Source organism: Lactuca saligna, chromosome 3, assembly GCF_052625555.1.
Source record: "Lactuca saligna cultivar CGN05327 chromosome 3, ASM5262555v1, whole genome shotgun sequence".
Classification (NCBI taxonomy): Eukaryota; Viridiplantae; Streptophyta; class Magnoliopsida; order Asterales; family Asteraceae; genus Lactuca; species Lactuca saligna.
In genome coordinates, this window is record NC_136419.1 from 114,345,285 (window position 1) to 114,363,030 (window position 17,746).

The window sequence follows — 17,746 nt, forward strand, 5'->3', positions numbered from 1 at the left end:
CTCAACGCTCTCCCTCCAAGAGAATTCTGGCTACAACTCCGGTCATGACATTTAAGGCATGCTCCGATACAGTGGATCACAATCGTTATCGTTTTCTTGTATATGTAATGAAATGTTTCTCGTTCTAGTATAGTTGTATATGTTCTTTCTCTAGTATAGTTGTATATGTTCTCTTTCTAGTATAGACTCGTGAATGAACTGACTCATCGATCTAGTAGTTGTAATAGTATGATTCTGTGTTACCCCGATGGTAACTCACTAATGGTGGATCTAGTACGTATGAATATGGAAGTACTTTTATGTCTATATATGTATATTTGATATATAATTAATATGGAAACGACCTTTGGATGGTCACCCGGAATTCCACCAGACCACATCCAAATCGAGGAAAAGGAAATAGGACGGGTGGCTTTCCTAAGCCCTTTAAACATTATTTATACATCTATACATATATGGGAATGCAATTTATAGGTAGTAAAACAAAGTTTAGATAAAAGCATTTGATAAGTAAAAGAGTTTGTAAAACATTTTGAAGTAAAACAGTTTGAACAACAATAAAATCATTGGTTTCCTAGTTATTAACCACATGTGATTAATGCAATCACATGTGATTGAAACAATAACTATAAGTATTTAACTTGTATTCCCCCCCCCCCCCCATAAAGTATTTAAACATTTAAAATTATTTCAAAGGTTGATTTAAGGGGGTATGAACTCACTTGGAAGTTTGAAGATAGCGAGATGGAAAACCGGGCAGAGTTTCGTCTCGGGAAACGGATTTTTCTCGGGATTCTCGGGAATCTCGGGAGTAAAATCGACCCTCGGGACTTGAGCAAAAAGACCAGAGCTTTGGGTTTGAACGGGCACGGAAATCGAGGCAAGATCGTGAGAGAAAGAGAGAAAATGAGCAAATTTTTCGGAAAGGTTCGCATCCCTTTTATAGGGGTGCTGAACCGCCTCCGTACGCGGGGCGTACGAGCGTACACAGCGCGTACCCGTACGTTATCGCTTACGTATTTCGGATGGGGCGGGTCGGATGGGACGGCGGGTCGGATGGGGCGATGTGGACGTTCCGAGGCCTTGGCCTTGAGTACGCGGGGCGCACGAGGGTACGCGGCGCGTACTTCGGCCCTAGGCTGACTCCCCCTTCGGATATTACCAAGCATTTTTAATAAAAATTATATATAAACTAATTATCAAACTTCAAAAATTCATATCTCCTTCATACGAACTCCGTTTTCGATGTTCTTTATATCCCCGCGAAGGTGAGACTACGATCTACAACTTTCATTTAGATTTCATTGGAAAATTCCGAAATTATTTTTATTATTTATTTATTAAAATGACGTGATTAAGGAATTTCTTTAAAAATTCATAACTTCTTTATCTGACGTCGGTTTTTGCCAGACTTTTTACCGCTGAAATACCATTGTCGAGACCTTCGATTCTCGTTTAGGTCATTCCGGCCAAAAGTCGCTCGATCTCCGATTCGAGTTTTTAGTTGTCTGTTGCTAGGCCGAACTTGGAAAAATCGTAACTTCAATATACGAAGTCGGATTTGGGCGTTCTTTTTACGTACGATCATGGTTTAATGACATTTAAACATAGAAGAATTTAAATAGAAACTTTTTGGACATTTTATTATCAAAGTTAATTTTATTAACTCGAAAATGTTTACAATACTTGACCTATTAGGCCATTACAAAGAGTTGAAATATCGGGTTGTCACATCATCCCCCCGTTAGAGGAAATTTCGTCCCGAAATTCAAAGTAAGAAAACACTCGTGGATTAGGGAAATAGATGTGGGTACTTGCGTTGCATCTGATCTTCGCGTTCCCGGGTGAATTCAGGTCCTTGCTTTGCATTCCAGCGGACCTTCACGATGGGGATGCGACTTTGCTTGGTTTGCTTGACCTCTCGGTCCATGATTTCTACTGGTTCCTCCATGAAGTTGAGGCTCTCGTTGATCTTGATCTCGTCGAGTGGGATTACGAGAGTCTCGTCGGACAGACACTTTTTCAAGTTAGATACGTGGAATGTAGAATGTACGTTACAAAATGTGTCGGGTAGATCGAGTTTGTAAGCTACGGGGCCGACTCTTGCGAGAATCTCGAAAGGCCCTATGTACCTCGGATTAAGCTTCCCACGCTTGCCGAAGCGTTTCAAGCCCTTCCAGGGTGAGACTTTGAGAAGGACTCGGTCTCCCACCTGAAATTCCAAAGGTTTTCTTCGTTTATCAGCGTAGCTCTTCTGTCGGTCTCTAGAGGCTTTCAATCGTTCACGAATTTGAACGATTTTCTCTGTCGTTTCCCGAATGATCTCCGGACCGGTGAGAGTACTGTCGGAAGCTTTCCCCCTAGCTAATTGGCTATCACCCACCTCAGCCCAGCACAGAGGGGATCTGCACTTTCGGCCGTAGAGAGCTTCAAATGGAGCAGCCTTGATGCTTGTGTGATAACTGTTATTATAGGAAAACCCGACAAGGGGTAAATGAGTATCCCATGCCTTCCCAAAGTCAATCACGCAGGCTCGCAACATATCTTCCAGAGTTTGGATGGTCCTCTCACTCTGTCCGTCGGTCTGAGGATGGTAGGTTGTGCTCATGTCCAACCTTGTTCCTAGGGAATGTTGTAGTGATTGCCAAAATCTTGAGGTGAACCTACTATCTCTATCAGAGATAATGGACATAGGTACACCATGTAGCCGTACGATTTCCCTAATGTATGTTCTCGTAAGTTTCTCCATCTTGTCGGTTTCTTTGATAGGCAGGAAGTGTGCAGACTTGGTCAATCTATCGACGATGACCCATATGGTATCAAGTCCACCCGCTGTCTTGGGCAACTTGGTTATGAAATCCATAGTGATCCGCTCCCACTTCCATTCCGGGATCTCTGGTTGTTGCAATAAACCAGAGGGCTTCTGGTACTCGACCTTAACCTTTGCGCAAGTAAGACATTTACTCACAAAGGTAGCAATCTCTGCTTTCATATTAGGCCACCAGTATAGCTTTTTAAGATCCGGATACATCTTATTTGAACCTGGGTGGACGGAATACCGAGTGTTGTGCGCCTCGGTCATGACCAAGTCTCGGAAACCACCGTGTTTCGGTGTCCAGATCCGGTTCATGAAATATAAGGCTCCATCACCCTTGGCTTCTAAATTCTTGTCCATTCCTCTAAGGGATTCATTCGTCACATTTTCAGGTTTCATGGCTTCAAGTTGAGCCTCCTGAATTTGCTTAGACAAGTGTGAATGGATGGTTATTGACAATGACTTGATTTTGTGACCAGAATATTCCTTCCGACTTAGGGCGTCTGCTACTACGTTGGCTTTACCCGGATGATAACGAATATCGCATTCGTAATCACTAAGTAGCTCGACCCACCGTCGTTGTCTCATGTTGAGCTCCTTTTGATCGAAAATGTGTTGTAAACTCTTGTGGTCGGTAAAGATAGTGCTCTTCGTTCCATACAAGTAATGTCTCCAGATCTTCAGAGCAAACACCACTGCTCCTAGCTCAAGATCGTGGGTCGTGTAGTTAACCTCGTGTGTCTTCAACTGTCTCGAGGCGTAGGCGATGACCTTACCTCGCTGCATCAGGACACATCCGAGCCCTTGATTCGATGCATCGCAATAGACTACGAAGTCTTTTATTCCTTCGGGAAGGGATAGTATTGGTGCGGTGCACAAGGCTCGTTTGAGTGTTTGGAACGCTCTTTCTTGTTTCACTTCCCAGTCAAAGGCCACGCCTTTCTGGGTTAGGGTTGTAAGAGGTTTCGCTATTCGAGAGAAGTTCTGAATGAATCTACGGTAGTAGCCAGCGAGACCTAGAAATTGACAAATTTCTATAGGCGTCTTAGGTGCTGACCAGTTCTCAATGGCTTTAATTTTGGATGGGTCCACGTGGATTCCCTCTTTGCTTACCACGTGTCCTAAGAATTCGACTCTCCGGATCCAAAATTCACATTTTGAGAACTTCACATAAAGCTTCTCTTTTTGTAATGTCTCTAGAACTTGTCGCAGGTGATCGCCATGCTCTTTCTTACTTCGGGAGTAGATCAGGATGTCGTCAATGAAAACGATGACGAACTGATCCAAGTAAGGTTGGCATACTCTATTCATCAGATCCATGAAGACTGCGGGCACATTGGTCAATCCGAATGGCATCACCACGAACTCGTAATGTCCGTAACGAGTTCGGAAGGCTGTCTTCGGCACATCCTCCTCTAGCACTCGTAACTGGTGATATCCGGATCTCAAATCAATCTTAGAAAAATAGTTCGCCCCTTACAGTTGTTCGAATAGATCATCTGTGCGAGGCAGAGGGTAACGATTCTTAACCGTCAGTTTGTTGAGTTCTCTGTAGTCAATACACATACGGAATGATCCATCTTTCTTCTTAACGAACAAGACCGGTGCTCCCCAAGGTGAGAAGCTCGGTCTTATAAAGCCCTTGCTGAGCAGTTCGTTAAGTTGACCAGAGAGTTCCTACATTTCAGCCGGTGCTAAGCGGTAGGGCGACTTGGCTACTGGGGTAGCTCCTGGGACTAAGTCGATTCTGAACTCGACCTGTCGTTGCGGAGGTAACCCAGGTAGTTCTTCTGGGAAAATGTCGGGGAAGTCGCTCACTACAGGGATGTTCTTTAGTTCTTTCGTTTCGAGGCTCGTGTCGACGACGTGAGCAAGGAATGCATGGTATTCCTTACGCAGATACTTTTGTGCTTGAATACTTGATATGATGCGAAGACTTGCACTGGGTTTGTCGCCGTAGACTATAAGGGTTTCGTTAGACGGAAGGTTTAGACGGACTACTTTCTCGTAGCACATGATGTCGGCGCGATGAAGGCTTAACCAATCCATGCCAATGATCACGTCGAAACTTTTTATTGAGACAGGCATGAGGTTGATTGGGAATGAATGGTTATCTAGAGTTAGGGTACAACCTAAGTATATGCTAGTCGTACTTTCAGTTTTTCCATTAGCCATTTCTACTGTGAATAGTTCTTTGAGTGCGTGCGGTGGTTGATTAAGCATGCGAGCAAATTTATGGTTTACGAAGCTTCGCTCCGCTCCACTATCGAATAGAATGCACGCATAGGAGTTATCGAGGAGGAACGTACCAGTCACCACTGTCGGGTCAGCAACTGCTTCCCCGTGGCCTATAGCTAGTACCCTTCCCGCTCCACCAGCGTTCTTTGCTTTGGGGCAGTCCCTCTTATAGTGGCCTGCTTCGCCACATCCATAGCAGGTCGGGCTCGCGCCAGAGCCAGGGACTTGGTTGATAGGTCGTGTCGGGAACTTACAGAAACGGACGGTGTGTCCTTTCCAGTTGCAGTTAGAGCACTGCATTTCACGGCAGGGGCCGTTGTGGTGGTAGTTGCATTTGTTGCACTTGGGCGAACTTCCAGCATACCCACCCACCGGAGCAGTAGTAGCAGCAGTAGGGGTTATTGCGGCATGTATTGCCACAATTTGCTGCTTTTTGGCAGCCTGTTGCTTCTTCTTTTCATCCCAGAATTTTCGCTTTGTGTCAGCGGGTTTGGAGGGTTCTGAGATGGCTAGCGTTGTTGTTGTTGTAGGGGTTTTGTCCCCATGGTCAATGAGTCGTTGTGCCAGTCGTTTGGCACTGTCGAAGGTAGCGGGGTTTGATGATAGGACATTCCCCTGATACGGAGGCACTAGCCCCCATATGTACCTTTCGATCTTTTTCCCTTCAGTGGGAACCATATTAGGGCAGAGGGCCACCATTTCGCTGAATCCGGCGGTATAAGCAACAATATTGGTGCCCTTCATGGTCAGGCTCCAAAGCCCCTGCTCTAGTTTCTGGATCTCGCCCCTCGGGCAATATTCCTCAATCATGAGGTCTTTCATCGTTTTCCAGCCTATGTCGTTGGCTACGACGAGAGTTAGAGATTTAACGTGGCCGTTCCACCACGTCAGGGCCTTTCCTTCAAAGGTGCATGCGGCATATTTCACTTTTTCGCAGCAGGGCATGAACAAATTTCGAAGACCGCTTCAGTCTTCTCGAACCATTGCGAGAGGGCAATGACTACGCCGGTCCCATGAAAGGACTTCGGCTTGTAGTTGGTGAAATCCTTGTAAGAGCACTCTCTCGAGCGCACAAGGGTTTCAACCGGAATGGAGTTAACAGGGGTTCCACCTCTGCTGGCATCAGTAGAGTGATACTGTGCCATGGCAGTTGCCACTGCTGCAGCTACGGCAGCATTCAGGGCTACAATATCGATAACCGGAGGCGGAGGTGGTGGTGGTGCAGGATTATTCCTGGGAGATTTGCGAGGAGGCATCTTTCAGCTATAAGTTTATAAAGATAAGAAAAATGGTAAGAATCAATTTGTAAGCAACGTGAGAGTGACACATGGACTAACTAACCATAGCCCAACAGTTGAATGAGTGTTTGAAGTCACAATAAGAAATATTAGTAGGAAAACACAAGTGTATAGATTTTTCCCACAGATGAGATATATTTCAATAATACTGGTATTACTGATGTAATAAGTTCAGGGAAAATTGACCTAACAGTAGGTCTTACATCATACCATATAGAAAAGTTTGACAGTTCTTAGATTCCTAATTAGAGTACTGAAAGGTAGGAATATTTTACAGACAAGTGCTATTTAAAGCACAGATGTTAAAGGCTAATCCTTGACCCCAAAAGATAATGATGTACTAGACATCATCTAACGGCGATGAGTATTCCTCGGGAGAACCCTGAGGTCTCTCATTTGACGGACCACCTCTTGAAGGTGTCGCTCATGAGCACTTTGACGAGCTCGGAGTTCCATGACTTCTGCTTGAGAGGCAACTAGATGTTGCTGTAGGGTTTCATTGGTTCTCCGGGTCCGTTCCATGTCTTCTTCGAGACGGCGAATGCGGACTGTGTTGACACCAGAGTTGGCATCAATCTCCACGACCCGGTCGATGGCTGCTCGACCTTGCTCGACATTTCGAGCTATTCTGCGGATAATGACAGGTAGAGCTCGGTCAGCAGAGCCACCATCGCTGACTTTGTAAAAGCTTCGGTCCCCAAAGTATGGTAAGGGTTGACCCTGTTCATCACTCCAACGATTCAAGTTGTTTGCGCATAAGGGAGTAGGACCTAGAAAAGCTGGCCGAGGGTTGTTGTTCGGGGCCTGACCTACGAGCGGTAGGTTGTTGACTTCAGGCCCGGAGTTGGATCCATTAGAAAAGCCTTCTGCGAGGTGATCATCCAAAGGGATTGGATGCTCAACTTCGGGCTCTTCATCGATCCACCCGGCATTGCCTTCATTTGGAAGGTACGGGTCACCGTGATGGACTCCAGCCATTTAGATCTACGTGAGAAGAGAGGTATAAGAATATAGTATACGTGTAACTAGTAGTACAAAATACACCTATAGTATTTAAAGTTTAAGTTCTACTGATCTTGTTATGGCATTATTGGTAAGTTTTTAGACTCGTTAACACATCACAACCATTCTAGGGCATATGCTAATCACTCCTCGGACCAGCATAGTTGATCAGGCTATGCCATTCCCAGGACTAACCATACATCCCCTAGCTTACCTGTGATATTTAACAATCGTAATACTTTTGTTCTTGTCGTTGTGACACTGGTTTTAGTATGAATGCAGACTAGTATACTTAATTAACTATTTTAGTATTTTAAGTATAGACTCTTGGTCAGAGTGTTTTAATCCCAAATGGGTTTATAGTTTAGTATATCTTTTATGGGTTGATATACTCGATTCACTATAAACAATGCTCTGATACCAATCTGTCACACCCCAAAACTAAGAATGGCGGAAACATTCTGGGGCGGATGACGTCATGTAAAGTATCACAACACAGTAAATGTAAATAAGCAAACAACATCATCCATTGCATTAAATATAAAATTTTAATAGAAGCGTGTTCTGTACAGTTTTAGACACCAAAAATATAATGTGAATCAAAATAATATGATGAGTCTTGAATGCGCTCCATCTTCTCAAAAGTTGGCATCGGTACCTGTCTACTGATGACCTGAGAATACAAGTTATTTTGAAAGAGTTTATCAGCATTAAGCTGGTGAGTTCATAAGTATTTTAGTGTCGATGTTTGTTATTAAAACGTTTGAACCTGTCGTAAGTATAAGTTGTAAATTGTATGTAAATGTTTGTAAAAGTTTGAATCTCTCAGAAAAACCTATATTTTCTATTAAAGTAGCCTTCTACCAAGGCTTAACTGTTTTGTATGCTCGTTTGATGTAAAAGTGTGTAATTCCCCAAGTGTAACTATCTTTTAACAAAATATAGTTTGTACATTAAAGTTTAAGTGAGGTTATCACTAAAAATGTAATGGGTAAATCATTGTAGTACTGTAGTTTTGTATTGTAGGAACTACTGCTGTACTAACTACTTTAAACCGGATTTATATTAAGGTATCATGTGATAATTGCACCATACTATCGACTGATAACAACGACATAAAGAACGGTCGTAATAACGGAATGACGTTTGGCACCCGCAGACCTGCAGGTCCGGCTGTAGCTAGCAGCAAGGTGTAGGATAGTCAATCCAGTATAGATCTATACGCAAACTCAACGCTCTCCCTCCAAGAGAATTCTGGCTACAACTCCGGTCATGACATTTAAGGCATGCTCCGATACAGTGGATCACAATCGTTATCGTTTTCTTGTATATGTAATGAAATGTTTCTCGTTCTAGTATAGTTGTATATGTTCTTTCTCTAGTATAGTTGTATATGTTCTCTTTCTAGTATAGACTCGTGAATGAACTGACTCATCGATCTAGTAGTTGTAATAGTATGATTCTGTGTTACCCCGATGGTAACTCACTAATGGTGGATCTAGTACGTATGAATATGGAAGTACTTTTATGTCTATATATGTATATTTGATATATAATTAATATGGAAACGACCTTTGGATGGTCACCCGGAATTCCACCAGACCACATCCAAATCGAGGAAAAGGAAATAGGACAGGTGGCTTTCCTAAGCACTTTAAACATTATTTATATATGGGCTTGCAATTTATAGGTAGTAAAACAAAGTTTAGATAAAAGCATTTGATAAGTAAAAGAGTTTGTAAAACATTTTGAAGTAAAACAGTTTGAACATCGATAAAATCATTGGTTTCTTAGTTATTAACCACATGTGATTAATGCAATCACATGTGATTGAAGCAATAACTATAAGTATTTAACTTGTATTCCCCCCCCCCCCCCCCATAAAGTATTTAAACATTTAAAATTATTTCAAAGGTTGATTTAAGGGGGTATGAACTCACTTGGAAGTTTGAAGATAGCGAGATGGAAAACCGGGTAGAGTTTCGTCTCGGGAAACGGATTTTTCTTGGGATTCTCGGGAATCTCGGGAGTAAAATCGACCCTCAGGACTTGAGCAAAAAGACCAGAGCTTTGGGTTTGAATGGGCACAGAAATCGAGGCAAGATCGTGAGAGAAAGAGAGAAAATGAGCAAATTTTTCGAAAAGGTTCGCATCCCTTTTATAGGGGTGCTGAACCGCCTCCGTACGCGGGGCGTACGGGCGTACGCAGCGCGTACCCGTACGTCATCGCTTACGTATTTCGGATGGGGTGGGTCGGATGGGGCGACGTGGACGTTCCGAGGCCTTGGCCTTGAGTACGCGGGGTGTACGAGGGTACGCGGCGCGTACTTCGGCCCTAGGCTGATTCCCCATTCGGATATTACCAAGCATTTTTAATAAAAATTATATATAAACTAATTATCAAACTTCAAAAATTCATATCTCCTTCATACGAACTCCGTTTTCGACGTTCTTTATATCCCCGCGAAGGTGAGACTACGATCTACAACTTTCATTTAGATTCCGTTGTCAAATTCCGAAATTATTTTTATTATTTATTTATTAAAATGACGTGATTAAGGAATTTCTTTAAAAATTCATAACTTCTTTATCTGACGTCGGTTTTTGCCAGACTTTTTACCGCTGAAATACCATTGTCGAGACCTTCAATTCTCGTTTAGGTCATTCCGGCCAAAAGTTGCTCGATCTCCGATTCGAGTTTTTAGTTGTCTGTTGCTAGGCCGAACTTGGAAAAATCATAACTTCAATATACGAAGTCGGATTTGGGCGTTGTTTTTACGTACGATCATGGTTTAATGACATTTAAATATAGAAGAATTTAAATAGAAACTTTTTGGACATTTTATTATGAAAGTTAATTTTATTAACTCGAAAATGTTTATAATACTTGACCTATTAGGCCATTACAAAGAGTTGAAATATCGGGTTGTCACAACTTTTATTCTCAGCGAATCAGTGACAGGTAACTTCAAGTGACTACCTTTTTGGAAATGGGATGACATCACAATGCTTCATTTACTTTTATCGCACATTTTGATGTAAAAAATACTTTGAAAACAATGTAATATCTCTACATTTACTATATTGGTTGTGATGCTTGTTTCATTTATACTCAAATTGTTATGATACTGAAGTTATCCAAATGCAAATTCTAGATCCGCCGAGTGGATTTCTTAGGGCACGTGGTCAACGAAGAAGGGATACATGTGGACCTTGCCAAAACAATAGCAATCGAAAGCTGGGCAACACCAAGAACCCCAATGGATATCAATAAATTCTTAGGCCTGGTTACTACAAGAGGTTCATATAGAATTTCTCCAAGATCGCTAAGCCTCTCACTGCCCTAAATCAGAAGGGTGTAACCTTCATCTGGGATAGGAAATAAGAGGTTGCTTCCGAGACCTTGAAACAAGCTCCATGCAGCGCCCTGGTCTTGTCTCTTCCATAGGGGATGAATGACTTCGTAGTCTATTGTGATGCATCAAATCAAGGATTAGGCTGCGTACTCATTCAGCGAGGAAATGTCATAGCATACGTGTTAAGGCAACTAAAGACCCATGAGGTGAACTACACCACCTATGACCTCGAGTTGGGAGCGGTAGTGTTTGCCCTAAAGATCTGGAGGTACTACCTTTACGGTATGAAATGCACCATTTTCACAGATCACAAGAGCCTCCAACACATTCTAAATCAAAAGGAGCTTAACATGCGACAACGGCGATGGGTAGAGCTACCGAACAATTATGAATATGAAATTTGATACCATCCGGGCAAAGCCAACATGGTAGCAGATGCCCTGAGCAGGAAAGGATACTCGAGTCACCGAGTAAAGACACTAACTATGACCATCCATTCTCACTTGTCTTCACAAAACAAAGAGGCCCATCTGGAAGCCTTAAACCTTGAAAATATCATGAGTGAAGCCCTGCGTTTGATGGAGAGGAATTTAACGGTCAAGGATGATGGAGCTTACTATCTCATGGATCGGATCTGGACACCAAAGTTTGGTGGGTACAGAGACATCGTCATAAATGAGGCTCACAAGACGAATTACTCTGTTCATCCTGGTTCTAACAAGATGTATCAGGACCTGAAGAAACTTTATTGGTGGCCGAACATGAAAGCCGAAATCGCTACCTACGTGGGCAAGTTCCTGACTTGCACCAAAGTTAAGGTAGAATACCAGAAGCCCTCGGGTCTACTACAACAACTACACATACCCGAGTGGAAGTGGGAGCGGATAACTACAGACTTCATAACCAAGCTGCCCAAGACAGCGGGTGGGCTTGACACCATCTGGGTGATTGTTGATAGGTTAACAAAATCCACACACTTCCTGCCAATAAAGGAGACCTACAAAAAGGAGAAGCTGACAAGGACGTAAATCAAGGAAATAGTGCGATTGCATGGAGTTTCAGTATCTATTATATCCAACATAGATAGTAGATTCACCTCATGGTTTTGGCAGTCCCTATAGTAGTCCTTGGGAACCTAACTAGATATGAGCACCGCCTTTCATCCTCATACCGATGGGTAGAGCGAGAGGACCATACAGACACTGGAAGATATGATGAGGGCGTGTGTAATAGACTTTGGTAAATACTGGGATGCCCACTTGCCAAACATATTATATTATCTCATCTTGCACTTCACCAAATAAACAAATTCAGTGAACGTGTTGGTTTTGTAAAATTCAATACCTAAATAAAACATTCTCGGATTGTATCCCAGTGGCCAAACATATGATAGTTGGGAATTAACAAACTCCCATCTTTCATCGTAATAAGCAATACGAAATCCTCGTGACAACTCATTTTGTTAATTTTGAGAAAAAAGAAGCTAAAGTAGAAAATTCCCAAATATGAAATAATTCCAAAAATATGGAATACTTATCATATATAATAGTTTCAAAACAGTAATCGAAGTTTGATAAAAAAAATATTCAAGTTTAACAAAAAAAATATATATTTAAATTTAGCAAAAAGTAGTCAATTAACCAAACAAGTAGTTAAGAAATTCAAAAAAGTATTCTATAATTTAGCAAAAAATAATATTATCAAAATAATTGTTAAAAGGCTATTCTATATTTTAAAAAAAATATTTTTTAACAAAATAATTGTCAAAAAAACTACTCTACATTTTACAAACAATATTTTTTTTATCAAAATAATTGTCAAAAAGCTACTCTCTGTTTATTAAAAAAAAAAATTATAAAAGCGTATACTTTTTACCTAGAACTGTAGGTTACGGTTTGAGAAACCGTACTTCGTCGAGAGGAAACCGTAGGTTATAAAATAACATATGGTTTTAGATGTTCCAAATAAAAAAAATATATACTTAACCTTAAACAGTAGACTATTTGACGAAACAATAGCCCACTCTAATCACCAATAGTTTCGTGGGTTATTTTTAGATAATTGCTAATTTTTAACTAAAAATGATTAAGTAATTAATTAAATAGACTAGATTAGTAATTTTTTCTAAAAACAATCATATAAATGCCAAATGTTTCTTATTTACACCTTCACTATGTCACGTGACATTTTCTTAAGTACTTTAATATTAATTTTCCCACTCATGGATTTATTTTCATAATTATGGATAGAATGTTGCATTTAAACAGCTACAGATCATAATGATCATCTGTTCAATTAAGGCAAATGAGAACGGTCACCATTAACCCACTAGAAAAGCGTTGTCATATATGTGCAACATCATTTCCACTATCTTTTCACTACCAAACCACTAGTCATTAGAAATGATCACCACTCCACAAACATTCTCCTTTATTCATGTATCCAATGATTTTTTTTTTAATTCTTACCTCACAAAAGAAACGGTCAAAAAAGGTTTAGGGCCTGTTTGGTAGCCTCTTAATTGAAAAATTAAGAGGCAAGCTCTTAATTTTTCAGATGTAGACTGTTTGGTTGCATATGATTTTATGCCTCTTAATTTATAAGTTGCCTCTTAAACTTTCAGATCTAAAGACATGTCTGAAAAATAAAAGAACGTCCGTTCCCTTTTTGCCCAAACACTTTATCTCCTTCCCTTTACTCTTTCTTCTTCAAAAACGTCGCTTCCCCATGAAACTCCAATTGTAACTCTCCACCATCCTCTTTGGCCATCCCCTCTAGACACCGCCTCTGCCAGAGACGTCGTCTCCGAGATCGTCGCCGACAGCGCATCCATCCGGATCCTTCATCGACGTGTATTTCGTTTTTACCCCTACGCTCCCTCATCTCTTTATATTTTTCACGACTCCTATTCCCTCCAACCCCTCTCCAACGACTACTACCCTTCGTCGCCGCCTTCTTGTCACCGTCTCCTCCAAGGACTTACAGCCCTAACATACCATCGTTGGACCACAATCCCTCCATCTAATAGGACGATCAGCTAGCCCCAATATAGCAAGGTTATGTTGAAGTACCACATAGCTAGAGAACTACAAATACCTGTGTCCAATTTTTATTTTTTTGAGATTTAAGCCTAATGTTGTTGTCCAGCTATTGATTATAGAGATGGAATTGTGTATCTTATATGAGATTTAACTGTATGTATAGATGACAGATTAGGGATCTACATATACATTAGATGAAGCACTTCTGGCAATTGGATTTGGAAAGTATCAAGGATAGATAATTGCTTATGCAGATTGTTGGGATGCAAAGTTATTCATGATTGACTTTGTAAATGTTTGACTTTTGTAATACCCACTTGCATGTGGAGTATTAGCCTTTTGTCACATGTGTTAGTGAGAGTGAGAGAGAGAGACATGTAAACATCTCTATATAAGGTGGGTTTGTTTGCTTGTAGAGGTGTGCTTGAGAGATGTAAAAGTGAGTGTGTAAGTGTGCTATTTATGTAATCTAGATCTAGATCCTTTTTGTAACACCATATACAATCAATACATCTCTTGAACACCCAAATCACCATGTTCAATTGTGCAAACTTTAATTTTGCATGCCAAACCATGTTCTTTGTCACTACAATTGGTATCAGAGCGGGTCTTCAAGATCAAGGTGATTTTTGAAGAACGATTCTCGGTTTGGCAACTTTTGTCGTAATTTGAACAAATTTTGGTGAGTCTCTCTCTATGATCTCTCTTAATTCCATGGAATCGTGCGTTGTGTTTTTTATTTTTGATTATTTGACTCATTGAATCAAATATTTTTTGAAAAACCCCATTGATGATCCAATAATTTCTTTTTAAGATCAAATCCAATCAAAAACAGAAATCAAGGATCTGTTATTGTTCATGTCCGAGTTTTGAAGGCCAATAAAAAATATCCAGTTACTGTTCATTACTATTATTTTGAGCCCAATCTGATTACAACCCAAATTTTGGTTCCTCAAATTCGAAGTCTATCATTAAGCTTAAACATCGTTTGAGTTTATGTTTAGTTGATAAATCATTGAATCAATGTTTTTCCAAAACTTGATCATATCTGGAGTTACATCAAATCGAATTGTGAGACTTTGTTTTGACTTTAATTCAATTGCAATAGAATCGTTGGGTTTTGTTGAAAGTGATTTTCAATTTTGACAATTGTTCATATTTTTTTTTCTCAAATCTCAACTTCAGTTGTATTCTATGATCGTTGAAGTTTCTTGAAATGAGGTTCAAATTGTCTTTTGTGATTTTGACTGCTATGAAATATTATAGTCAAATGAAAAGTCAAAATTGATGAATCTGGAAACACGATTTTGATATGTCGATATTTTGAAATCGAATCAAAGGACCGATATCAATGATTCTGTAACTGGAACGTATAATCAAAATTTTGATGTCTATTTTGATGGTTGATGTAACGACCAAATTTTCACGTCCAAAAATTTCGTTTTCAAAACATTACTTTAGAAAACGTTAATAATTAAAAGCATTGTTTGATCAACCACATCACAACGTAAACCATGTCTAAAAGCTAAATCATACAACCAATCAAAATATCAGAGTATAAATCCCAGAGAAATCCAATGGATGCGGAAACCAGTGTGTGTGCATGATGTGCCGCTACCGCGCCGGCTCCTTCCCCTTCGATGAAGAGGTACCTGAAACCAAAACTGTAAACTGTAAGCACAAAGCTTAGTGAGTTCCCCCATCGTACCACATACCATATAATCACATAACATACATAAATTGTCAGGCATATTTGGGTGCCCGACCTACCCCTTCGGTCCTCTCGACCGGATACTACCTAGCATATCTAGGTGTTGGCCTCCCCTTCGGTCCTCTCAACCGGATACTGCCTAGCAAATCTGGGTGCTGGCCTCCCCTTCGGTCCTCTCGACTGGATACTGGGGACTATTTCACCCCCTACTACTACCACATAGCACATATGTCATATAGTCTATCTAGCATGGCTGGGCATGACCGCCCCTTCAGCCCTATCGACCGGTGTTCTGGGGGACTATCACCCCCCAAATGTCACTAACACATAATCATAACACAGGTAGTAGCAACCCTAGATGAATATCACAAAGACAATCATCTAATCACATATCTCCTACCGGTGGGCCGACATTGTGGCCTTAGACCCACCGCTACTGGAAGGTAACTCACTTCGTAGTAGCTGCTGATCTGTGTGGGAATAGTCTGTCTGCTGCTGCTGCTGCTCTGGAAATCCTCCGGCTATAATTCCCACCAAACACTTAGTCAAAAACTGCTAACTGTCCTTTGGGTAAAATGACCATTTTACCCTCGATCATGCTCTAAGTCAAAGTCAGAGTCAACTTTCAGTTGACCCGACTCGCCGAGTTGGCTCGCCAACTCGCCGAGTCCATGTCCAAACGACTGACATGGATTCTGTTTCTACTCGTCGAGTTAGGCGTTGACTCGACGAGTTCTCCTTCCAAACTGATGTTCAAGTCCTTCATCCTACTCGCCGAGTTGTATGAACAACTCGCCGAGTTCATCTTCATCCGATGAATAATTTATACTGTGACTCGCCGAGTTGTATGAACAACTCGCCGAGTCTGTTTTTGATCTAAGGAGATTGCCTTGAACTCGCCGAGTCTGGGCATCGACTCGTCGAGTTCCATTATGGGTGAGTTTTGGCTTCCAACTCACCGAGTCCACCCTGGACTCACTACACAACTCGACACAGCTAAAAGGGGACAATCTCGGAGACTCACGACTAGACTCGTCGAGTCAGATGAGCGACTCACCGAGTCTGCTTCATGCAAGAGCCATATACGTGATTATGCTCGAATCTAGTCCATTCCATTCATAGATATGGGTTCCTAGATCATGAATAACACGTAAAGTTTCCAACTTTACGTGTAGATATTCATCCTTGAGGGTTTTAGGGTTCAAAATGCACCAAAAGAGTAGATCTAAGGTCTTTATGCAATATGGGTCCATAAAGGTAGTAGATCTGAGCTCCTGGAGCTCAACCATGCCTAGATCTAGTGGCCAATCAACTTATTACGAAATATGATGCACATACAATCTTGGGGAAGGGCTCAAGGAAGACTTTAATGGAGTTAGAAGCATAGAGATAGGGGGAAAACGAGTTTTACCTCAAGGAAATCACTGAGAGAACACTAAGATGCTTGGCTTCCTTCCCTTCCTCTTGATCTACTCCACTTCCTTCTCAAAATCTTCAAGAACACACACTAAAATGCCTCAAACGTATGGAGAGATTATGGGGTGAATGGGGCGGAGTTGGGGCGCAAATGGGTGTTTAAATAGGGTGCAAACCCTTGGAAATTAGGGTTTCATCAAACAACGCAGACTCGCCGAGTCCATAATATGGACTCGTCGAGTCGCCATCTTATCCGCGCCCCAAAGTCTCGTCTCTACTCGGCGATTCGGGCCTCCAACTCGCCGAGTCCACGACCAAAAACACAAGTACTTAGGCAAAACTCACGTACCAGGAACCAGGTGCTACAGTTGAAGTCTTTGAAATCAAAGAGCTGTTGATTTTGGGTTTTGGGTTGGTATATGAAAAACAAAGAATTGATGGCCGATAGTCGTGATTTTAAATGATGAAATTGGTAGTTGTTAATGATTTCAAGGTTTCGATAGCAAATGAATGTTGATTTTAGTCTCTGGATTGATATCAAAGGTCAAAGGATGGTTTTTAGAATCGATTGTGTGATAGGTTCGGATTTGAAATCAGTGTGATGTATTAAGAAATTGTTGATGAACGAAGGGTATGTGGTTAAAGAAAAAAAGTTTTTGATTTTGGGAAGAACTGGGTTAATGTTATGTTTTGATTTTGAAGAATCTATTGTTGGATGGTCAATGAAGATTTGATAAATTCGAAGCATGAATTTTTTCTTGTTTCAAAGGTTAAATGGGCGTGGAATGAACGAAGTGAAGAAGAATTGTGATTAAGAGGATGAATGGTTAAGAGGTTGTTGTTCATCAATAAGGATTTGTATGCTTCGT